The sequence below is a fragment of the Pseudophryne corroboree genome, chromosome 9 (genome assembly GCF_028390025.1).
Source record: "Pseudophryne corroboree isolate aPseCor3 chromosome 9, aPseCor3.hap2, whole genome shotgun sequence".
NCBI classification, from domain to species: Eukaryota; Metazoa; Chordata; class Amphibia; order Anura; family Myobatrachidae; genus Pseudophryne; species Pseudophryne corroboree.
Window position 1 is genome coordinate 107,383,863 of NC_086452.1, and position 25,188 is coordinate 107,409,050.

The window sequence follows — 25,188 nt, forward strand, 5'->3', positions numbered from 1 at the left end:
AGTGCACCCGGCTCCGGATCGCTGTGAATCTTGCACCTTCTTGCGTTCCTTCACGAACACTGTTCGGAAATTTGAAAATTTTTTCTTCACCCAATTCACATCGACATCAGAGTTTCTGCCTCTACTGTACTCAATAAGCTGCTGATATGCCCGATTCCGCTTGATTCTGTTGGCATAGTCCGGGCTTCTGACACGCCACAGGCACTCGTTGTGATGGTACAGATCAATGAATCCTGACCAGAATTGGCGGTACTCCTCAGATGACATTGCTGGTTGAAAATAAAATAACACAATTAGCCGACAAAATACAACCGTCACATACAAAAAGCCTAAAAATACTATTATATATACATATATATATTTTTTTTTTTTTTTTTAAATATATATATATATATATATACATATACATACATACAACGACCAGTCAGGCGGCACCCCAATACCTTCAAGTAAATTACATTAAACAGGCCGGTGCCCTCCCATTGAAGAAAGGAACATTCCTTCCCCAAATATTCATCCTCTGTTCAGGAAGCACTCACGGTGAAGAAACAGGACAAGAGCCAAAGATGCTGACAGCATCTTTGGCTCTTGTCCTGTTTCTTCGCCGTGAGTGCCGCCTGAACAGAGGATATATCTATCTATCTATATCTATATATCTATCTATATATATCTATATATCACATTAAAATACGCAGCACCCCAAAAATGCATCCCTTAATGTGTCGCCAGCATCCCCCCGGCAAGGGGGCGTGCCCTCATTATTTAAATGGACCAGGCCTCATTTTAATAGGCGTGCCTCGTCTGAAAAGACTACCTCATACCCCAGTATTTGACCGTGTACCAACAGATCACGCCCACCATAGGGAAATAATAAAAATTCTACCATCTTAAGCCCCACACAGTAATGCCCCCTGCACCATATTATGCCACACTCCGCAATGCCCTTGATCCATTAAATCCCCACATTACAGCAGGCAAGAGTCCATATTTTACACATTATGGCAGGCAAGAGTCCCCATTTTATACATTACTGCAGGCAAGTGTCCCCCTTTTTACACATTATGGCAGGCATGTGTCCCCATTTTATACATCAGGGCAGAATCCCCATTTTATACATTACTGCAGGCAATTGTCCCCATTTTATACATCACGGCAGGCAAGAGTCCACTTTTTACCAGTGGCGTGCGGTGAGGTCAGTGGCTGGTGAGGCACTACAGCCATAATGTTCGCCGAATCCTGCCGATGACCCCTACCGCCGCCGAGCCAATGCCCACTACTGCCTATGAGCCGATGCGCGCTGCCACCACCAATGGCTTACAAACTCGCCCACTATCAGCTGACCCAGCCCTCCGCCACTAATTTGCATCTCCAGTCCGATGCCGCCAATGCCCGCTGCCTGCCTGCTCATCATACTTGTGATATATTGTACATTTTTATAGAAAAAATAATAATTAGTGTTTGGGAAGGGAGTGGGAGGAGGACATGAATGCAATTTTGTTGTCCAGGGCTTCCATTAACTTAATGGAGAAGGGTCTGAATGTGTTAAAAAAGTTTTTAAAAAAAATGCGTGGGGTCCCCCCTCCTAAGTATAACCAGCCTCGGGCTCTTTGAGCCTGTCCTGGTTGTTTAAATACTGGGAAAAAATTGGACAGAGGTTCCCCGTAATTAGACAACCAGCACCGGGCTCTTAGTCCGGTCCTGGTTCCAAAAATACGGGGGACAAAAGATGTAGGGGTCCCCCGTATTTTTAAAACCAGCACCGGCTCCACTAGCCAGGGACATAATGCCACAGCCGGGGGACACATTTATGGAGGTCCCTGCGGCCGTGGCATTACCCCCCCAACTAGTCACCCCTGGCCGGGGTTCCCTGGAGGAGTGGGAACCCCTTAAATCAAGGGGTCACCCCCCCCCCTCCAGGCACCCAAGGACCAGGGGTGAAGCCTGAGGCTGTCCCCCCCCCATCCGTGGGCGGTGGATGGGAGGCTGATAGCCATGTGTGTAAAGAAAAGAATATTGTCTTTTGTTGTGGAACTACAAGGCCCAGCAAGCCTCCCCCGCTTGCTGGTACTTGGAGAACCTCAAGTACCAGCATGCAGGGAAATAATAGGGTCGCTGTACCTGTAGTTCTACAACAAAAAAAATACCCAAATAAAAACACAACACGCACACCGTGACAGTAAAAATTTATTAAAACACACTTACACACTCACACATACTTACCTACATCCCACGCCGGTCACGTCCACTTGTCCAGTAGAATCCAATAGGGTACCTGTAAAAACGAGAGACAGATTACTTACCTACATCCCACGCCGATCACGTCCACTTGTCCAGTAGAATCCAATAGGGTACCTGTAAAAATGAGAGACAGATTACTTACCTACATCCCACGCCGATCACGTCCACTTGTCCAGTAGAATCCAATAGGGTAGGGGTACCTGTAAAAATGAAAATCATACTTAACACATCCACAGGAGAGAGAGAGAGAGAGAGAGAGAGAGAGAGAGAGAGAGAGGGGGGGGGGGGGAGAGAGAGAGAGAGAGAGAGAGAGAGACACTAACCTGCTGCTGCTGGGGAGAGCCGCATACACTGCAGGGCCATGCCGCTGCTCCTGTCAGTGGGAGGACGGAGCCGGCGGAGGAGGGGGGAGAGCCGCATGTGGGAGAGCCCCCCAGTGCCAGATACATTGCCCCACAGTCCCAGATACGGTGCCCCCCAGTGCCAGATACAGTGCCCCACAGCGCCAGAAAAATTACCCCACAGTGCCAGATACGGTGCCCCACAGTGCCAGAAAAATTGCGCCACAGTGCCAGATACGGTGCCCCACAGTGCCAGATACATTGCCCCCCTAGTGCCAGATACATTACCCCACAGTCCCAGATACATTGCCCCCCTAGTGCCAAATACATTGCCCCACAGTGCCAGATATGCCCCCCCAGTGCCAGTATACATTGCCCCACAGTGCCAGATATGCACCCCCCAGTGCCAGTATACATTGTCCCACAGTGCCAGATATACCCCCCCCCCCAGTGCCAGTATACATTGCCCCACAGTGCCAGATATGCCCCCCCAGTGCCAGGTTACATTGCCCCACAGTGCCAGATATGCCCCCCCAGTGCCAGTATACATTGCCCCACAGTGCCAGAAATGCTCCCCCCCCCCAGTGCCAGTATACATTGCCCCACAGTGCCAGTATACATTGCCCCACAGTGCCAGATATGCCCCCCCAGTGCCAGTATACATTGCCCCACAGTGCCAGATATGCCCCTCCCCAGTGCCAGTTTACATTGCCCCACAGTGCCAGATATGCCCCCCCCCCCCCCAGTGCCAGGTTACATTGCCCCACAGTGCCAGATATGCCCCTCCCCCAGTGCCAGTATACATTGCCCCACAGTGCCAGATATGCCCCCCCCAGTGCCAGATATGCCCCCCCCCCAGTGCCAGTATACATTGCCCCACAGTGCCAGATATGCCCCCCCCAGTGCCAGTATACATTGCCCCACGGTGCCAGATATGTCCCCCCACGGTGCCAGATATGTCCCCCCACGGTGCCAGATATGTCCCCCTACGGTGCCAGATATGTCCCCCTACGGTGCCCCCCAGTGCAGATACGGTGCCCCCCAGTGCTGCCCCCCAACCCCGCTGCTGATATACTTACGTTTCCAAGGATGGTTTTCTAGTCCACGTGCTGCCGCTGCTTCTTCCTCCGCGCAGTAAAGAAAATGGACCCGGCGGGGAGTGGCTGGATGACGCAGATCGGCATCGCAAGCTCATATCGCAAGGTACTAGAAATACTTGCGATATGAACTAGATCGTACACCGATCTAGCAAGGATTGACTTGCCAGCACGGTCTATCTTTTCTTGCGATGCCGAACTGGCGGGGACGCGCATCGGGATCGCAAGGTGACTTTCACCTTGCGATCTGCACTAACTTTTCTTCCGATCCTGACTATATCGTCAGGATCGGAAGAAAAAATCTCACCGTGTGTACACACCTTAAGTGTCTCCAGATGTTAGCAGGGGTTCATGTCTCTCTACAGTGGTGCTGGGGGGCGCATGCCTCTCTCCGGTGGTGTTGGGGGGCGCATGACTCTCTCCGGTGGTGTTGGGGGGAGCATGACTCTCTCCGGTGGTAGTGGAAAGCATAAGCCTCTCCCCGGTGGTAGTGGGGAGCACATATGTCACACTTTATGGCTCCTCGATGCCAGGGCTGAGGTCTAGCTTCTTGCCACGATGCCATACCACCCATAGACAAACAAAACTGGCTACTGCTAGAATAAACACACAGATGACTATGATGCAAATAATCAATGTGCTGGAGATTCTGGTATTCTCTAAAGTTGTAAAAACTCTGGCCCCTCCAGTATTACTGGTCTCTACAGCACTAGCATCTTCATCCTTGTCTTCTAAGGAGGAATCGTCAGCCTCATCCACATGGGAGACATTGTTGGCCACGTCTGCTGGTTCGGTATCACTGTCCTCATCCACTTGGGCAACATCCTGAGCCTCGTCCAATTGGGCAGCATCTTTGTCCTCATCCACTATGGCGGAATCAAAGGCCTCATCCGCTAGGGTGGAATTAAAGGCCTCTTCCGCTGGAGTGGCATGGTCGGCCTCATCTGGTGTGGCTTCATAGTCGGTGTTGTCCGCTGGGACAGCATAGTCAGCTTGGGTGAGAATAGCCTTCTTCACCTCTTTGGTGGAATGAAAGGCCTCGTCTGCTAGGGTGGAATCAATGGCCTCATCCGCTGGCGTGGCATGGTCGGCCTCATCTCCTGGGGCGTCATCGTCGGCTTTGTCTGCTGGGGTAGCATAGTTGGCTGGGAAGAGAATAGCAGACTTCACCACTTCAGCAGGAGCAGCCTGAACAGCTTTGGCAGGAGCATCACCTTTCACCTCTGGGGTGTGGGTGGCCTCTACCGCAATAGCTGGTGCCTATACAAATAAAAAATAAAATAGTATATATCAGTGACTACTATAAAGATAAATATTGTCTGAAGTGAAAAAATGCTGCAGAATATCTTACATATAATGGGACATTTTTGAAAGTTGTTCCAAAGAAAACTGCTTAGAACCTGTGCCATTATAATTATGAACTAGACTGTCAATATTCTAAAATATTTTAAATAAAGAACACAAATGCCTGATTGTAGTGACCAAAAAACACGTGCTACACTGTACACAGATGCCTGTGAGACAGGTTTCACAAATTTTCCAGATGGGAACATGTATGAAAGCTGCTGTACAGGAAACTGTAGAACAGTGTTCCCCATAGAAACCCGCCCCCGTTTCTGACGACATGACCGCGTAATGCTGAGTCGCTGCTCCTGTTTACATAAGTGATATGTGATCGCGTCTCACTGCGTGCGCACTGGGCAGTAATAGTTCAGTATGTGGTCACATCGCTGATGTGATCCATAGTGTATAAGGCCCTAAAGCCGATAGTCTGTACTTTAAAATTAGAATTTACTCACCGGTAATTCTATTTCTCGTAGTCCGTAGTGGATGCTGGGTACTCCGTAAGGACTATGGGGAATAGACGGGATCCGCAGGAGACTGGGCACTCTTTAAAGAAAGATTAGGTACTACATCTGATGTGCACTGGCTCCTCCCTCTATGCCCCTCCTCCAGACCTCAGTTAGGGAAACTGTGCCCGGAAGAGCTGACATTACTAGGAAAGGATTTGGAATCCAGGGTAAGACTCATACCAGCCACACCAATCACACCGTACAACTTGTAATAACTATACCCAGTTAACAGTATGAACAACAGCTGAGCCTCATTAAACAGATGGCTCAGAACAATAACCCTATAGTTAAGCAATAACTATATACAAGTATTGCAGAAGTCCGCACTTGGGACGGGCTCCCAGCATCCACTACGGACTACGAGAAATAGAATTACCGGTGAGTAAATTCTTATTTTCTCTGACGTCCTAGTGGATGCTGGGTACTCCGTAAGGACCATGGGGATTATACCAAAGCTCCCAAACGGGCGGGAGAGTGCGGATGACTCTGCAGCACCGAATGAGCAAACTCAAGGTCCTCCTCAACCAGGGTATCAAACTTGTAGAATTTTGCAAACGTGTTTGATCCCGACCAGGTAGCAGCTCGGCAAAGTTGTAAAGCCGAGACCCCTCGGGCAGCCGCCCAAGAAGAGCTCACCTTCCTCGTGGAATGGGCTTTGACTGATTTAGGATGCGGCAGTCCAGCCGCAGAATGTGCAAGTTGAATCGTGCAACAGATCCAGCGAGCAATAGTCTGCTTAGAAGCAGGAGCACCCAGCTTGTTGGGTGCATGCAGGATAAACAGCGAGTCAGTTTTTCTGACTCTAGCCGTCCTGGAAACATAGATTTTCAGGGCCCGGACTACGTCCAGCAACTTGGAAGCCTCCAAGTCCCGAGTAGCCGCAGGCACCACAATAGGTTGGTTCAAATGAAACGCTGATACCACCTTAGGGAGAAATTGGGGACGAGTCCTCAATTCAGCCCTGTCCATATGGAAGATCAGATAGGGGCTTTTACATGACAAAGCCGCCAATTCTGACACACGCCTAGCCGATGCTAAGGCCAACAGCATGACCACTTTCCACGTGAGATATTTCAACTCCACGGTCTGAAGTGGCTCAAACCAATGAGATTTTAGGAAATCCAACACAACGTTGAGATCCCAAGGTGCCACTGGAGGCACAAAAGGGGGCTGAATATGCAGCACTCCCTTAACAAACGTCTGAACTTCAGGCAGTGAAGCCAGTTCTTTTTGAAAGAAAATAGACAGGGCCGAAATCTGGACTTTTATGGATCCCAATTTTAGGCCCATAATCACTCCTGACTGTAGGAAGTGCAGAAATCGACCCAGCTGAAATTCCTCTGTTGGGGCCTTCATAGCCTCACACCAAGCAACATATTTTCGCCATATGCGGTGATAATGTTTTGCTGTCACATCCTTCCTAGCTTTTATCAGCGTAGGAATGACTTCAACCGGAATGCCCTTTTCCATCAGGATCCGGCGTTCAACCGCCATGCCGTCAAACGCAGCCGCGGTAAGTCTTGGAACAGACACAGGGCCCCTGCTGTAGCAGGTCCTGTCGGAGCGGCAGAGGCCAAGGGTCCTCTGAGATCATTTCTTGTAGTTCCGGGTACCAAGTTCTTCTTGGCCAATCCGGAACGATGAGTATAGTTCTTACTTCTCTCTTTCTTATTATCCTCAGTACCTTTGGTATGAGAGAAAGAGGAGGGGACACATAAACCGACTGGTACACCCACGGTGTCACTAGAGCGTCCACAGCTATCGCCTGAGGGTCCCTTGACCTGGCGCAATATCTTTTTAGCTTTTTATTGAGGCGGGACGCCATCATGTCCACCTGTGGCCTTTCCCAACGATTTACAATCAGCTGGAAGACTTCTGGATGAAGTCCCCACTCTCCCGGGTGGAGGTCGTGCCTGCTGAGGAAGTCTGCTTCCCAGTTGTCCACTCCCGGAATGAATACTGCTGACAGTGCTATCATGTGATTTTCCGCCCATCGGAGAATCCTTTTGGCTTCTGCCATTGCCATCCTGCTTCTTGTGCCGCCCTGTCGGTTTACATGGGCGACCGCCGTGTTGTTGTCTGACTGAATCAGCACCGGCTGGTTTTGAAGCAGGGGTTTTGCTTGACTTAGGGCATTGTAAATGGCCCTTAGTTCCAGAATATTTATGTGTAGGGAAGTCTCCTGACTCGACCATTGTCCTTGGAAGTTTCTTCCCTGAGTGACTGCCCCCCAACCTCGGAGGCTTGCATCCGTGGTCACCAGGACCCAGTCCTGTATGCCGAATCTGCGGCCCTCGAGAAGATGAGCACTCTGCAGCCACCACAGCAGAGACACCCTGGCCCTCGGGGACAGGGTGATCAGCCGATGCATCTGAAGATGCGATCCGGACCACTTGTCTAACAGATCCCACTGAAAGATCCTTGCATGGAACCTGCCGAAGGGAATTGCTTCGTAAGAAGCTACCATCTTTCCCAGGACTCGCATGCAGTGATGCACCGACACCTGTTTTGGTTTCAGGAGGTCTCTGACCAGAGATGACAACTCCTTGGCCTTCTCCTCCGGGAGAAACACCTTCTTCTGTTCTGTGTCCAGAATCATACCCAAGAACAGCAGACGCGTCGTAGGAACCAGCTGCGACTTTGGGATATTCAGAATCCAGCCGTGCTGTTGCAGCACTTCCTGAGATAGTGCTACTCCGACCAACAACTGCTCCATGGACCTCGCCTTTATAAGGAGATCGTCCAAGTACGGGATAATTATAACTCCCTTCTTTCGAAGGAGTATCATCATTTCGGCCATTACCTTGGTAAATACCCTCGGTGCCGTGGACAGACCAAACGGCAACGTCTGGAATTGGTAATGGCAGTCCTGTACCACAAATCGGAGGTACTCCTGGTGAGGTGGGTAAATGGGGACATGTAGGTAAGCATCCTTGATGTCCAGTGATACCATATAATCCCCCTCTTCCAGGCTTGCAATAACCGCCCTGAGCGATTCCATTTTGAACTTGAACTTCCTTATATAAGTGTTCAAGGATTTCAAATTTAGAATGGGTCTCACCGAACCGTCTGGTTTCAGTACCACAAACATTGCGGAATAGTAACCCCGTCCCTGTTGAAGGAGGGGAACTTTGATTATCACCTGCTGGAGGTACAGCTTGTGAATTGCCGCCAGTACTACCTCCCTGTCTTTGTGAGTAGCTATCAAGGCTGATTTGAGGTAACGGCGAGGGGGAGACGTCTCGAACTCCAGCTTGTATCCCTGAGATACCACTTGTAGAACCCAGAGATCCACCTGTGAGCGAACCCACTGGTCGCTGAAGTTCCGGAGACGGGCCCCCACCGCACCTGGCTCCACCTGTGGAGCCCCAGCGTCATGCGGTGGACTTAGTGGAAGCAGGGGAGGATTTTTGTTCCTGGGAACTGGCTGTCTGGTGCAGCTTTTTCCCTCTACCCCTGCCTCTGGGCAGAAAGGACGCGCCTCTAACCCGCTTGCCTTTCTGAGGCCGAAAGGACTGTACTTGATAATACGGTGCTTTCTTAGGCTGTGAGGGAACCTGAGGTAAAAAAGTCGACTTCCCAGCTGTTGCTGTGGATACGAGGTCCGAGAGACCGTCCCCAAACAATTCCTCACCCTTATAAGGCAAAATTTCCATGTGCCTTTTAGAATCAGCATCACCTGTCCACTGCCGAGTCCATAATACTCTCCTGGCAGAAATGGACATTGCATTAATTCTAGATGCCAGCCGGCAAATGTCCCTCTGTGCATCCCTCATATATAAGACTACGTCTTTAATATGCTCTATGGTTAGCAAAATAGTGTCCCTGTCAAGGGAATCAATGTTATCAGACAGGGAATCAGACCACGCTGCTGCAGCACTACACATCCATGCTGAAGCAATAGCAGGTCTCAGTATAGTACCTGAGTGTGTATACACAGACTTCAGGATAGCCTCCTGCTTTCTATCTGCAGGCTCCTTTAAGGCGGCCGTATCCTGAGAAGGCAGTGCCACCTTTTTTGATAAGCGTGTGAGCGCCTTGTCCACCTTAGGGGATGTCTCCCAGCGTAACCTATCCGTTGGCGGGAAAGGGTACGCCATTAGTAACCGCTTAGAAATAACTAGTTTCTTATCTGGGGAACCCCACGCTTCTTCACACAATTCATTTAACTCATCAGATGGGGGAAAAGTCACTGGCTGCTTTTTCTCCCCAAACATAATACCCTTTTTTGTGGTAACCGGGTTAATGTCAGAAATGTGCAACACATTTTTCATTGCCGTAATCATGCATCGGATGGCCCTAGTGGATTGTACATTTGTCTCATCCTCATCGACACTGGAGTCAGACTCCGTGTCGACATCTGTGTCTGCCATCTGAGGTAGCGGGCGTTTTTGAGCCCCTGATGGCCTCTGAGATGCCTGGGCAGGCACGGGCTGAGATGCCGGCTGTCCCAAAGCTGCATCATCGAACCTTTTATGCAAGGAGTTGACACTGTCGGTTAATACCTTCCACATATCCATCCACTCTGGTGTCGGCCCCGCAGGGGGCGACATCACACTTATCGGCACCTACTCCGCCTCCACGTAAGCGTCCTCATCAAACATGTCGACACAGCCGTACCGACACACCGCACACACACACACAGGGAATGCTCTGACTGAGGACAGGACCCCACAAAGTCCTTTGGGGAGACAGAGAGAGAGTATGCCAGCACACATCAGAGCGCTATATAACAGAGGGATTTACACTATACACAAAGTGAATTTTCCCCCAATAGCTGCTTATATCACAATTTGCGCCTAAATTTATGTGCCCCCCCTCTCTTTTTTACCCTTTCTGTAGTGTATACTGCAGGGGAGAGCCTGGGGAGCGTCCTTCCAGCGGAGCTGTGAAGAGAAAATGGCGCTGGCTGTGCTGAGGAAGATAGCCCCGCCCCTTCAGCGGCGGGCTTCTCCCACTTTTTTAACGATAATTATGGCGGGGGATTAGGCACATATACAGTTTAGAACTGTATTATGTACATTTTGCCACTTAAGGTATACTAATTGCAGCCCAGGGCGCCCCCCCCCCCCCCAGCGCCCTGCACCCACCAGTGACCGGAGCGTGTGGGGTGCTGTGGGAGCAATGGCGCACAGCTGCAGTGCTGTGCGCTACCTTATTGAAGACCAGAGTCTTCAGCCGCCGATTTTCTCCGGAATCTTCCGTCTTCTGGCTCTGCAAGGGGGACGGCGGCGCGGCTCCGGGAACGGACGAACGAGGTCAGGCCCTGTTTTCGATCCCTCTGGAGCTAATGGTGTCCAGTAGCCTTAGAAGCACAAGCTAGCTGCAAGCAGGTAGGTTTGCTTCTCTCCCCTAAGTCCCAGGTAGCAGTGAGTCTGTTGCCAGCAGATCTCACTGAAAATAAAAAACCTAACAAATACTTTCTTTATAGTGAACTCAGGAGAGCCCACTAAGTGCATCCAGCTCTGGCCGGGCACAGATTCTAACTGAGGTCTGGAGGAGGGGCATAGAGGGAGGAGCCAGTGCATACCAGATGTAGTACCTAATCTTTCTTTAAAGAGTGCCCAGTCTCCTGCGGAGCCCGTCTATTCCCCATGGTCCTTACGGAGTACCGAGCATCCACTAGGACGTCAGAGAAAACAATATTCATTATATAACTGTTAAGTTGAATATTTTTGGTGAACAGCTAAAATAAAATTTGTCAGTGTCCAAATATATATGAACATAACTCTATATGCAGAACATTTACACTCACACCTACCCAACTCACGATTATACTGTTGTTATTACTATTGCGAATGTGCAGAATGGGTCCTGCGATCACAGCGCAGATATGGGAACGCCTCTGCCAGATTGACAGGCAGAGGCGTTTGCGCTGTGGGATAGGGGCAGGGACAGCCGGTGTTGGGAAAGACAGGGGGGGCTGCATCGCCCCATTTTCTGGGAGTGGCAAGTCAGTCTGCTCTTCTGTAGTCAGATGTGACATATTCCCTATTAGATTATAAACTCGCCCGTAAGAGGGCACCCCTACCCTTTTTATCCATGTCTACCATGTATGTCCCTGTTTTATGTATTTTATGTATTATGGGGATTATTCAGTATGGATGGCAGATTCTGCTACAAAGCAAAGTCTGCAATCCTTTCTATCGCATGCTGGGGGCCGCCCATCGCAGGGAAAGGCCACCCAGCATGCAGAATGGCCTGTCCAGGGGCTGCAACCGCAATTTAATTTAAGCCGCAGCAACTGTGGACGACCCCCTGCGGCCGCAGCTAGGCTGTGTATACAGGCAATCAGGCGCCATTTATAGATCGGAGCGGTTGTGTGTGATGACACACAGCCGCCCCGAAAATGCCACCGACCCGCCCCGGTTTTCAACGCACCACACCCGCAATGGTCTGTCACCGCCCCCTGATTGCCACATGAACACTTTAGCCTGTCAATCAGGCAGAGGCGTTCATGCCCGCCGCAGCCGAACGCATTTGAGACCTGCGTGTGTGCACTGGCATCGCCCAGCACAGGGCTAGTCCGCCCCACATGCCAAGCCCAAACCCCCCATCCCCTTTTTCACACCCGGCGAGTAGCTCCGGCTGCCTAGCTGCGGTTTTGGGTCGCAGTGACTGCGTGTGATGCCCCAGCAATGGTCCATACACCCCTGCGTTGTCCAGACCACGCCTCCACAACGACATTAAAAACACCACTGTGTGCGCCCCCGCAGTGCGGCCGCTGCACGTACACACAACACAAAGGGCCTCGGTGCAATCACTGCTGTTGCAGCGATCGTCTCTGAATTAGGCCCTACATACAGCAATAATAAATGTACTTATAGCATGTGAGCTCTAATGATTAAAATCATTTCTCTACAGCTTATCTCAATACTCAGTGACATTTTGACCAACACAAATACATTCAATATTATTAAATATGAATAAGCAAAATAACACTCACATCAGCTCCATCAACTTTGGAGTAAACTCCGGGAAGAAATGCTGTGACTGTAAATACAAAGACAACATATGTTACAACATTTACCTGTGTAATTCAAAAGTTGAAGCAGACGTTACACTAGGTATTGAGAGAGAGAGAGAGAGAGAGAGAGAGAGAGAGAGAGAGAGAGAGAGAGAGAGAGAGAGAGAGAGAGAGAGAGAGAGAGAGAGAGAGAGAGAGAGAGAGAGAGTGAGAGTGTGTGTGTGTGTGTGTGTGTGTGTGTGTGTGTGTGTGTGTGTGTGTGTGTGTGTGTGTGTGTCAATTAGGACTTGGCCAGACTGCATCATATCTGCAGGAGAATGCACCAAAATTATGCTTTTTCCCTGATACAGTATGTGGTTCTCCTGTACAGTCTGCATTATACTTGTATTGGTCACACATGTAATGTAGCAGTGCCAGAGAATAGTCATGTATACTATAAGCTACAGCACGCTGATATATATTAGAAAGTATATTTGGAATATTAGGTAAAATAGTAGCAAAAGTCACATTTATTTCTTTACAAGGAGAGTTAATCCTTCTTAACAAAATAAGTGAAGAAAGAGAGAGTTTGGCAAGTTCAGGTGTGTGACGACGCAATTCTCATCAACAGGACGGCATTGTGGCATGACACAGCAGGGCCATGATGGCTTCATTTGCTTCAAATCAACTTTACAACCCCTGTCCCTGATGACTTCACTAGGGAAATCTTCCACTATGGGGTATATTCAATTAGTGCCGAGTTTTTCCACAATCGGAAAATGTGCACTAATTCGACGTGGGTGTATTCATAAGTGTGTGTTTTTGCCCTTTTTTTAAACCATTTTCACACATGCCTTTTCATTTTATGTATATTTTTTTTTCAAATTTGCATAGGGAAAAACAGACCCAAAAATGGTCAAAAACTCCCATAAATATGACAAAACATGTGGATCAGCAGCTAATTTGCCGATCCACGTGGTTTCTTCCCGTGCAGTTTTTTCAACAGGTCAAAGAAACGGCAGTAATTGAATACCCCCTATGTGTAAAAAGATCCACGTAGTTTTTGCCCGTGCAGATTTTTCAGTCAAAAAAATGACACGGGCATTAAATAGGTTGAATGTCAATTTGACCTACAAACGAGCGAAAACATTGCACTCATTGAATACCCCCTATGTGTAAAAAGATAGAATATATGATTTTCCTTATTAAATCCCTGCACTCCGCATGGCTAAAGAATGTGGAGATTAGAGAAAACACAGGGACAGGAACAAGTCTTCCAACGTTTTTGTCCCAGTGATAGATGGGGTGTCTATTTAAATAACATGAGAAATGCACCTCCATCTCATTGGTTGCATTTTACCAAATAAATATAAAATAATGTTACTTATTGTAAAGGTGGTCAGAATACTCACAGCATAGGATCCACACGAATGTAGTCTTTGCACACATCATTGCAAATGAGAGGCCTTTGCCTTGGGGAGAAGATAATATGGAGATTATATGGCTAGTGTGACATCACACTGGTGATGTCATAATAGCAGTCTCAAAGAGAAACAACTCTAAGGGGTCTATTTACTAAGCCTTGGATGGAGATAAAGTGGATGGAGATAAATGACCAGCCAATCAGCTCCTAACTGACATGCCACAGGCTGGATTTGAAAAATGACAGTTAGGAGCCGATTGGCTGGTACTTTATCTCCGTCCACTTTATCACAATCCAAGGCTTAGTAAATAGACCGCTAAAAACACTGTTTAAGGATTAAAATATAGGATCCTATTCAGTAAGGATTGTAAATTCTACTAAACAGCAGAATTTACAATACTTATGTTCGCATGCAGGGGTCGCAGGGCAAGGCCGCTCAGCATGCAGCCCACAGCCGATCGCACCGTAATTTCAGTGTGATCGCTGAAATTGTGGATGGGTCCTGCTGGCGCAGCCTGGCTGCCAGGGATTCCTACTACTTATAGACTGGCAGAGGCCTATTCAGTCCACTCTACTGACTAATGGATGGAAAAGAATAAAAATAGTTGACCGTTTACTGTGATGTAACTTTCTAAGTCTCCAACATATCTTGGCAGGCGACATTCCGTGGCTGGATCTAGCAGGTACTCCCTTATATCTCATTCACTTTCAGAATCAGAACTTGGGAGCTTCAAGAGACGAGGAGGCCGGTGTGCAGACCCCGTCTGGGCCCCCTCCTCTCTAGCCGGCAGCGCTGTAGAGACTCTGGGCACTAGGGTCACTAGGAGACACTAGCTCTGCCCCAGAATGTAGTGCGCAAGTGCAGATCTCTGGGAAAATGGTGCGGCGGCCATTTTCCCATGATTTTATTTACTCTGCCATTTTCCTGGTGATTTCTGAAGTGCTGCTGCTGCCGACGCATTGCCAGAAACGGGAGCTGGTCATCCTCATTTTCCGGGAGTGGCAAAGTCACGGTCTGCATCTAAAGATGCAGATTTTTTGGCCTCGCAAGGCCCTCTGCGAAGGACAGCCTGACTTTATGGGTGGCAACTGACCGTTTTCTGGGAGTGGTAGGGAAAACGCAGGTGTGTCCGGGCGTTTGGAGGGCAGGTGTCTGACGTCAATTCCGGCACCAAAAAGACTGAAGTGATCGCAAGGGCTGAGTAAGTTCAGACCTACTCTGAAACTGCACAAAATGTTTTTGCAGAGCTCAGCTGCACAGGCGTTTGCACACTTGCAAAGCAAAAATACACTTCCCTGTGGGCGGCGACTATGCATTTGCACGGCTGCTAAAAACAGCTAGTGTGCAATCAACTCGGAATGACCCCCACAATGTGATCCCAGGCTGCAACGTCGGTCGCAGCACTGGGATTGCAAATGCAGCAAGCAGGTGTTTAACACGTCCTGCTCCATTTGCATTCTTAGTGATCGCATTTGCAAAGCTGCCTGTGTGCAGCTTTGCAAATGCGATTACTGCTGAATAAGAGCCTCAGGGGGACATTTACTAAGCAGTGATAAAAGTGGAGAAGTGAGCCAGTGGAGAAGTTGCCCCTGGCAACCAATCAGCATTGACGTAACATTTATAATTTGCATACTATAAAAATATACAGAGCAGCTTTTATCACTGCTTAGTAAATGTCCCCCTCATTCGGTTAATCGCTCACACTGGAGTGAAGAGGAAATGCACCTAGCTAGGGGCCTGTGCAAGTTTTGATGGTGCGACTGATGGTTGTATCTAAAGATGCACCAAGCAGTATTACAGTGCCTAATTCTATTTTCTTTTTTCCAGAAACTAAAGGGGCATTAATGAAATGCGTGAGTCAGCTGGTAACTCTGGAGTCTGCTTTTGAAGGTGTCTAGAGTGAAAGCCTCTTGAACTTTGTGAGAAAAAGAGTTCCAGAGAGTTGGAGCAGCAAATCTAAATGCTTGACCCCCAAATTAATTACAGGAGGTTCTATGCACTGCTAATAGTCCGTCATCAAACATTGGGGGTCATTCAGACCCGATCGCATGCTAGCTTTTTTCGCAGTGGTGCAATCGGGTCTGAACTGCGCATGCGTATGCTCCACAATGCGCTGGCGCGTCGGCCGCCAGCGTTGGGGATTGCCGAACAGTGATGGATTTAACGAAGACAGCGATCACACCGGCGATCGCAAGAAGATTGACAGGAAGAGGCCGTTTGTGGATGTCAACTGACCGTTTCTAGGGAGTGTCCGTAAAAACGCAGGAGTGCCCAGTCGTTTGGAGGGAGGGTTCCTGACGTCAGCTCCTGACCAGATCATCGCAGCGGCTGAGTAACTTTTTGTTTGTGCAGCTCTCTGCACAAACGATCACACCCCTGCACAGCGATTGCCCCCTTCCCCCTGTAGGTGGCAACTATCTTGATCGCAGCACTGCAAAAAACGCCTGCGTGCGATCAGGTCTGAATCACCCCCATTAATTGGTAATTGAGGAAACATGCCCTATTTGCAAAGGTCATTCACAAATACTTTATTTAAGCCATATCAGAGCCATCACAACACAACTAGCAGAGGGCTGGGCCAAAGGAGAACTGGACACCTTTTGCTCATTCCAGGCTCGCTTTCTACAGGAAATAACTTTTTTAGGCTTATTTCTACTAATGTAATAAAATAATGAAGCTGCATGATAGTGACACTGCTTACATAACATTTCTCTGCTGTCGGGGTTCCACTTCTGACACTGAGTACTATACTTGTATACCTCCCAACATCTGGAGGGAGGGACAGCGGGACAGACCCCCCAAAAAATGGGACTGTCACGCGAAAATCTGGACAGTTGGGAGGTTTGTACTTGTTAACAAGTCTTACAATAACAGCTTACTTACAGGCCCTCACCAGTAGTAAATTTCCCATTAGGCACGTGAGGCATGTGCCTATGGGCAGCACTTGTTTGGGGGTGACACTTGGTACTGTCAGCCTGAAATATACCCGTACTTGCAAAATATTTTCACTGTACTGTACCATATGCCATCTTGAATGAAGTGCAGATGGGTAGGACATGCAAAGATTGTCTCTGTAAGCTGTCCTACTTAGTTAGTGGCTTTATTAAAATGATTCTATGAAACTAACTATTATCAAATGAGAGCGTATAACCAATCAACCAAAAAAATAAAATTAGGTGTGGGAGGAGAGGGGGCGGCCTTTACTTTTGTGCCTAGGGGTGCTCTCAACCCTAAATCCGCCGCTGACCCTCACACCGGCCTCTTCTCCTTATTGGTTGACATGAATCCTCCTGGCGCTTGGTACCGCAACCTGAGCTCCAGAAGTGAATTGGAGTTCAGTGTAGGACAGGAACCATGCTAGCTATCAGTCAGCAACCATAGCAGCTGCTAGCTGTACAGGACAAACAGGAGGAAATAAGTGGGGTAAAGGAGGGAGCACAGGCATGAGCAAAATAAGAATTTACTTACCGATAATTCTATTTCTCGGAGTCCGTAGTGGATGCTGGGGTTCCTGAAAGGACCATGGGGAATAGCGGCTCCGCAGGAGACAGGGCACAAAAAGTAAAGCTTTACGATCAGGTGGTGTGTACTGGCTCCTCCCCCTATGACCCTCCTCCAAGCCTCAGTTAGGTACTGTGCCCGGACGAGCGTACACAATAAGGAAGGATTTATGAATCCCGGGTAAGACTCATACCAGCCACACCAATCACACCGTACAACCTGTGATCTAAACCCAGTTAACAGTATGATAACAGCGGAGCCTCTGAAAAGATGGCTCACAACAATAATAACCCGATTTTTGTAACTATGTACAAGTAATGCAGATAATCCGCACTTGGGATGGGCGCCCAGCATCCACTACGGACTCCGAGAAATAGAATTATCGGTAAGTAAATTCTTATTTTCTCTATCGTCCTAGTGGATGCTGGGGTTCCTGAAAGGACCATGGGGATTATACCAAAGCTCCCAAACGGGCGGGAGAGTGCGGATGACTCTGCAGCACCGAATGAGCGAACTCCAGGTCCTCCTTAGCCAGGGTATCAAATTTGTAGAATTTTACAAACGTGTTCTCCCCCGACCACGTAGCCGCTCGGCAGAGTTGTAATGCCGAGACCCCTCGGGCAGCCGCCCAAGAAGAACCCACCTTCCTTGTGGAGTGGGCTTTTACCGATTTTGGCTGTGGCAGGCCTGCCACAGAATGTGCAAGCTGAATCGTACTACAAATCCAGCGAGCAATAGTCTGCTTAGACGCAGGAGCGCCCAACTTGTTGGGAGCATATAGTATAAACAGCGAGTCAGATTTCCTGACTCCAGCTGTCCTTGAAATGTATATTTTTAAAGCTCTGACAACGTCCAACAACTTGGAGTCCTCCAAGTCGCTTGTAGCCGCAGGCACTACAATAGGTTGGTTCAGATGAAATGCTGACACCACCTTAGGGAGAAAATGCGGACGAGTCCGCAGTTCTGCCCTGTCCGAATGGAAAATCAGATATGGGCTTTTGTAAGATAAAGCTGCCAGTTCTGACACTCTCCTGGCCGAAGCCAGGGCTAGTAGCATGGTCACTTTCCATGTGAGATATTTCAAATCCACAGTTTTTAGTGGTTCAAACCAATGAGATTTGAGAAAGTCCAAAACAACATTGAGATCCCACGGTGCCACTGGAGGCACCACAGGGGGCTGTATATGCAGCACTCCCTTAACAAAAGTCTGGACTTCAGGAACTGAAGCCAATTCTTTTTGGAAGAAAATCGACAGGGCCGAAATTTGAACCTTAATAGATCCCAATTTGAGACCCATAGACAATCCTGATTGCAGGAAATGTAGGAATCGACCCAGTTGAAATTCCTCCGTCGGAGCACTCCGATCCTCGCACCACGCAACATATTTTCGCCAAATGCGGTGATAATGTTGCGCGGTTACTTCCTTCCTTGCTTTAATCAAAGTAGGAATGACTTCTTCCGGCATGCCTTTTTCCTTTAGGATCCGGCGTTCAACCGCCATGCCGTCAAACGCAGCCGCGGTAAGTCTTGAAACAGACAGGGACCCTGCTGAAGCAAGTCCCTTCTCAGAGGTAGAGGCCACGGATCTTCCATGATCATCTCTTGAAGTTCCGGGTACCAAGTCCTTCTTGGCCAATCCGGAACCACTAGTATCGTTCTTACGCCTCTTTGCCGTATAATTCTCAATACTTTTGGTATGAGAGGCAGAGGAGGAAACACATACACCGACTGGTACACCCAAGGCGTTACCAGCGCGTCCACAGCTATTGCCTGCGGATCTCTTGACCTGGCGCAATACCTGTCCAGTTTTTTGTTGAGGCGAGACGCCATCATGTCCACCATTGGTCTTTCCCAACGGGTTACCAGCATGTGGAAAACTTCTGGATGAAGTCCCCACTCTCCCGGGTGAAGGTCGTGTCTGCTGAGGAAGTCTGCTTCCCAGTTGTCCACTCCCGGGATGAACACTGCTGACAGTGCTATCACATGATTCTCTGCCCAGCGAAGAATCCTTGCAGCTTCTGCCATTGCACTCCTGCTTCTTGTGCCGCCCTGTCTGTTCACATGGGCGACTGCCGTGATGTTGTCCGACTGGATCAACACCGGTTTTCCTTGAAGCAGAGGTTCTGCCTGGCTTAGAGCATTGTAGATTGCTCTTAGTTCCAGAATGTTTATGTGAAGAGACGTTTCCAGGCTCGACCACACGCCCTGGAAGTTTCTTCCTTGTGTGACTGCTCCCCAGCCTCTCAGGCTGGCGTCCGTGGTCACCAGGATCCAATCCTGTATGCCGAATCTGCGGCCCTCCAATAGATGAGCACTCTGCAACCACCACAGAAGAGATACCCTTGTCCTTGGAGACAGGGTTATCCGCTGGTGCATCTGAAGATGCGACCCTGACCATTTGTCCAACAGATCCCTCTGGAAAATTCTTGCGTGGAATCTGCCGAATGGAATTGCTTCGCAAGAAGCCACCATTTTTCCCAGGACTCTTGTGCATTGATGTACAGACACCTTTCCTGGTTTTAGGAGGTTCCTGACAAGCTCGGATAACTCCTTGGCTTTTTCCTCCGGGAGAAAAACCTTTTTCTGAACCGTGTCCAGAATCATCCCTAGGAACAGCAGACGTGTTGTCGGAATTAACTGGGATTTTGGAATATTCAGAATCCACCCGTGCTGTTTTAGCACTTCTTGAGACAGTGCTAATCCCATCTCTAGCTGTTCTCTGGACCTTGCCCTTATTAGGAGATCGTCCAAGTATGGGATAATTAATACGCCTTTTCTTCGAAGAAGAATCATCATCTCGGCCATTACCTTGGTAAAGATCCGAGGTGCCGTGGACAATCCGAACGGCAGCGTCTGAAACTGATAGTGACAGTTCTGTACGACGAACCTGAGGTACCCCTGGTGTGAGGGGTAAATTGGAACGTGGAGATACGCATCCTTGATGTCCAAGGATACCATAAAGTCCCCTTCTTCCAGGTTCGCTATCACTGTTCTGAGTGACTCCATCTTGAACTTGAACTTCTTTATGTACAGGTTCAAGGATTTCAGATTTAGAATAGGTCTTACCGAGCCATCCGGCTTCGGTACCACAAATAGAGTGGAATAATACCCCTTTCCTTGTTGTAAAAGGGGTACCTTGACTATCACCTGCTGAGAGTACAGCTTGTGAATGGCTTCCAAGACCGTCACCCTGTCGGAGGGGGGACGTTGGTAAAGCAGACTTCAGGAAACGGCGAGGTGGATCCGTCTCTAGTTCCAACCTGTACCCCTGAGATATTATCTGCAGGATCCAGGGATCTACCTGCGAGTGAGCCCACTGCGCGCTGAAATTCTTGAGACGACCCCCCACCGCCCCCGAGTCCGCTTGAGAAGCCCCAGCGTCATGCTGAGGCTTTTGTAGAAGCGGGGGAGGGCTTCTGTTCCTGGGAAGGAGCTGCCTGTTGCTGTCTCTTCCCCCTTCCTCTGCCTCGTGGCAGATATGAATATCCCTTTGCTCTCTTGTTTTTAAAGGAACGAAAGGGCTGCGGTTGAAAAGTCTGTGTCTTTTTCTGTTGGGGAGTGACTTGAGGTAAAAAGGTGGATTTCCCGGCTGTAGCCGTGGCCACCAAATCCGATAGACCGACACCAAATAACTCCTCCCCTTTATACGGCAAAACTTCCATATGCCGTTTTGAGTCCGCATCGCCTGACCACTGTCGCGTCCATAAACTTCTTCTGGCCGAAATGGACATAGCACTTACCCGTGATGCCAGTGTGCAGATATCCCTCTGTGCATCACGCATATAAAGAAATGCATCCTTTATTTGCTCTAAAGACAGTAAAACATTGTCCCTATCCAGGGTATCAATATTTTCAATCAGGGACTCTGACCAAGCTACCCCAGCACTGCACATCCAGGCTGTCGCTATAGCTGGTCGTAGTATAACACCTGTATGTGTGTATATACTTTTTTGGATATTTTCCATCCTCCTATCTGCTGGATCTTTAAGTGCGGCCGTCTCAGGAGAGGGTAACGCCACTTGTTTTGATAAGCGTGTGAGCGCCTTGTCCACCCTAGGAGGTGTTTCCCAGCGCGCCCTAACCTCTGGCGGGAAAGGGTATAAAGCCAATAACTTCTTTGAAATTAGCATTTTTTTATCGGGGGCAACCCACGCTTCATCACACACCTCATTTAATTCATCTGATTCAGGAAAAACTATAGGTAGTTTTTTCACACCCCACATGATACCCTGTTTTGTGGTACCTGTAGTATCAGCAATATGTAACGCCTCCTTCATTGCCAAAATCATATAACGTGTGGCCCTACTAGAAAATACGGTTGATTCGTCACCGTCGCCACTGGAATCAGTGCCTGTGTCTGGGTCTGTGTCGACCGACTGAGGCAAAGGGCGTTTTACAGCCCCTGACGGTGTTTGAGGCGCCTGGACAGGCACTAATTGATTGTCCGGCCGTCTCATGTCGTCAAACGACTGCTTTAGCGTGTTGACACTATCCCGTAATTCCATAAATAAAGGCATCCATTCTGGTGTCGACCCCCTAGGAGGTGACATCCCCATATTTGGCAATTGCTCCGCCTCCACACCAATATCGTCCTCATACATGTCGACACACACGTACCGACACACAGCAGACACACAGGGAATGCTCTTAACGAAGACAGGACCCCACTAGCCCTTTGGGGAGACAGAGGGAGAGTTTGCCAGCACACACCAAAAGCGCTATATATGACAGGGATAGCCTTATAATAAGTGCTCCCTGTATAGCTGCTTTAATAATATAGTTTTGCCACAATTTTGCCCCCCCTCTCTTGTTTTACCCTGTTTCTGTAGTGCAGTGCAGGGGAGAGCCTGGGAGCCTTCCTGACCAGCGGAGCTGTGTGAGGAAAATGGCGCTGTGTGCTGAGGAGATAGGCCCCGCCCCTTTTTCGGCGGGCTCATCTCCCGCTCTTTAGTGGATTCTGGCAGGGGTTAAATATCTCCATATAGCCCCCGGAGGCTATATGTGAGGTATTTTTAGCCAAAAAAGGTTTTCATTTGCCTCCCAGGGCGCCCCCCTCCCAGCGCCCTGCACCCTCAGTGACTGCCGTGTGAAGTGTGCTGAGAGGAAAATGGCGCACAGCTGCAGTGCTGTGCGCTACCTTAAGAAGACTGAGGAGTCTTCTGCCGCCGATTCTGGACCTCTTCTCGTTTCAGCATCTGCAAGGGGGCCGGCGGCGAGGCTCCGGTGACCATCCAGGCTGTACCTGTGATCGTCCCTCTGGAGCTAATGTCCAGTAGCCAAGAAGCCAATCCATCCTGCACGCAGGTGAGTTCACTTCTTCTCCCCTAAGTCCCTCGTTGCAGTGATCCTGTTGCCAGCAGGACTCACTGTAAAATAAAAAACCTAAGCTAAACTTTTCTAAGCAGCTCTTTAGGAGAGCCACCTAGATTGCACCCTTCTCGGCCGGGCACAAAAATCTAACTGAGGCTTGGAGGAGGGTCATAGGGGGAGGAGCCAGTACACACCACCTGATCGTAAAGCTTTACTTTTTGTGCCCTGTCTCCTGCGGAGCCGCTATTCCCCATGGTCCTTTCAGGAACCCCAGCATCCACTAGGACGATAGAGAAAATAAGAATTTACTTACCGATAATTCTATTTCTCGGAGTCCGTAGTGGATGCTGGGGTTCCTGAAAGGACCATGGGGAACAGCGGCTCCGCAGGAGACAGGGCACAAAAAAGTAAAGCTTTACTAGGTCAGGTGGTGTGCACTGGCTCCTCCCCCCATGACCCTCCCCCAGACTCCAGTCAGGCACCGTGCCCGGACGAGCATACACAATAAGGGAGGCATTTTGAATCCCGGGTAAGACTCATACCAGCCACACCAATCACACCGTACAACTTGTGATCTAAACCCAGTTAACAGTATGACAACAGAAAGGGCCTCTTAGAGATGGCTCCTTAACAATAACCCGAATTAGTTAACAATAACTATGTACAAGTATTGCAGATAATCCGCACTTGGGATGGGCGCCCAGCATCCACTACGGACTCCGAGAAATAGAATTATCGGTAAGTAAATTCTTATTTTCTCTATCGTCCTAAGTGGATGCTGGGGTTCCTGAAAGGACCATGGGGATTATACCAAAGCTCCCAAACGGGCGGGAGAGTGCGGATGACTCTGCAGCACCGAATGAGAGAACTCCAGGTCCTCCTTTGCCAGGGTATCAAATTTGTAAAATTTTACAAACGTGTTCTCCCCCGACCACGTAGCTGCTCGGCAGAGTTGTAATGCCGAGACCCCTCGGGCAGCCGCCCAAGATGAGCCCACCTTCCTTGTGGAGTGGGCTTTTACAGTTTTAGGCTGTGGCAGGCCTGCCACAGAATGTGCAAGTTGAATTGTGTTACAAATCCAACGAGCAATCGACTGCTTAGAAGCAGGTGCGCCCAACTTGTTGGGTGCATACAATATAAACAGCGAGTCAGATTTTCTGACTCCAGCCGTCCTTGCAATGTATATTTTTAAGGCTCTGACAACGTCCAACAACTTGGAGTCCTCCAAGTCGCTAGTGGCCGCAGGCACCACAATAGGTTGGTTCAGATGAAATGCTGATACCACTTTAGGGAGAAAATGCGGACGAGTCCGCAGTTCTGCCCTATCCGAATGGAAGATTAGATAAGGACTTTTATAAGATAAAGCCGCCAATTCAGATACTCTCCTGGCAGAGGCCAGGGCTAGTAACATAGTCACTTTCAATGTGAGATATTTCAAATCCACCTTTTTCAATGGTTCAAACCAATGGGATTTGAGGAAATCTAAAACTACATTTAGATCCCACGGTGCCACCGGAGGCACCACAGGAGGCTGTATATGCAGTACTCCCTTGACAAAAGTCTGGACCTCAGGGACAGAGGCCAATTCTTTTTGGAAGAATATTGACAGGGCCGAAATTTGAACCTTAATGGATCCCAATTTGAGACCCATAGATAATCCTGATTGCAGGAAATGTAGGAAACGACCCAGTTGGAATTCCTCCGTCGGAACCCTCCGATCCTCGCACCACGCTACATATTTTCGCCAAATGCGGTGATAATGTTTCACGGTGACTTCCTTCCGTGCCTTAATCAAGGTAGGAATGACTTCTTCTGGAATGCCTTTCCCTTTTAGGATCTGGCGTTCAACCGCCATGCCGTCAAACGCAGCCGCGGTAAGTCTTGAAAAAGACAGGGACCCTGCTGTAGCAGGTCCCTTCTCAGAGGTAGAGGCCACGGTTCGTCCGTGAGCATCTCTTGAAGTTCCGGATACCAAGTCCTTCTCGGCCAATCCGGAACCACTAGTATTGTTCTTACTCTTCTTTGCCGTATGATCTTCAATACCTTTGGTATGAGCGGCAGAGGAGGAAACACATACACTGACTGGTACACCCAAGGAGTTACCAGTGCGTCCACAGCTATTGCCTGTGGATCTCTTGACCTGGCGCAATATTTGTCCAGTTTCTTGTTGAGGCGAGACGCCATCATGTCTACAATTGGTCTTTCCCAACGGTCTATTAACATGTTGAAGACTTCTGGATGTAGACCCCACTCTCCCGGATGAAGATCGTGTCTGCTGAGGAAGTCTGCTTCCCAGTTGTCCACGCCCGGGATGAACACTGCTGACAGTGCTATCACGTGATTCTCCGCCCAGCGAAGAATCTTGGCAGCTTCTGCCATTGCACTCCTGCTTCTTGTGCCGCCCTGCCTGTTTACATGGGCGACCGCCGTGATGTTGTCCGACTGAATCAACACCGGCTTTCCTTGCAGGAGAAGTTC

The 25,188-nt window shown here is 49.1% G+C and overlaps 1 long non-coding RNA gene across 2 annotated transcripts in view; it reads right to left on the minus strand.

The window, feature by feature from the left end:
* Positions 1–25,188, minus strand: part of LOC134956751 (uncharacterized) — a 33,244-nt gene continuing 8,056 nt past the window's right edge. The window contains exons 3-5 of one of the 2 annotated variants that reach the window (XR_010186147.1): positions 13,888–13,947; positions 12,476–12,522; positions 1–269 (exon numbers count right to left, since the gene is read on the minus strand). This is a non-coding gene — a long non-coding RNA (uncharacterized LOC134956751). The remainder of the gene's footprint in view (positions 270–12,475; positions 12,523–13,887; positions 13,948–25,188) is intronic. The other variant, XR_010186148.1, reaches the window with a different exon arrangement.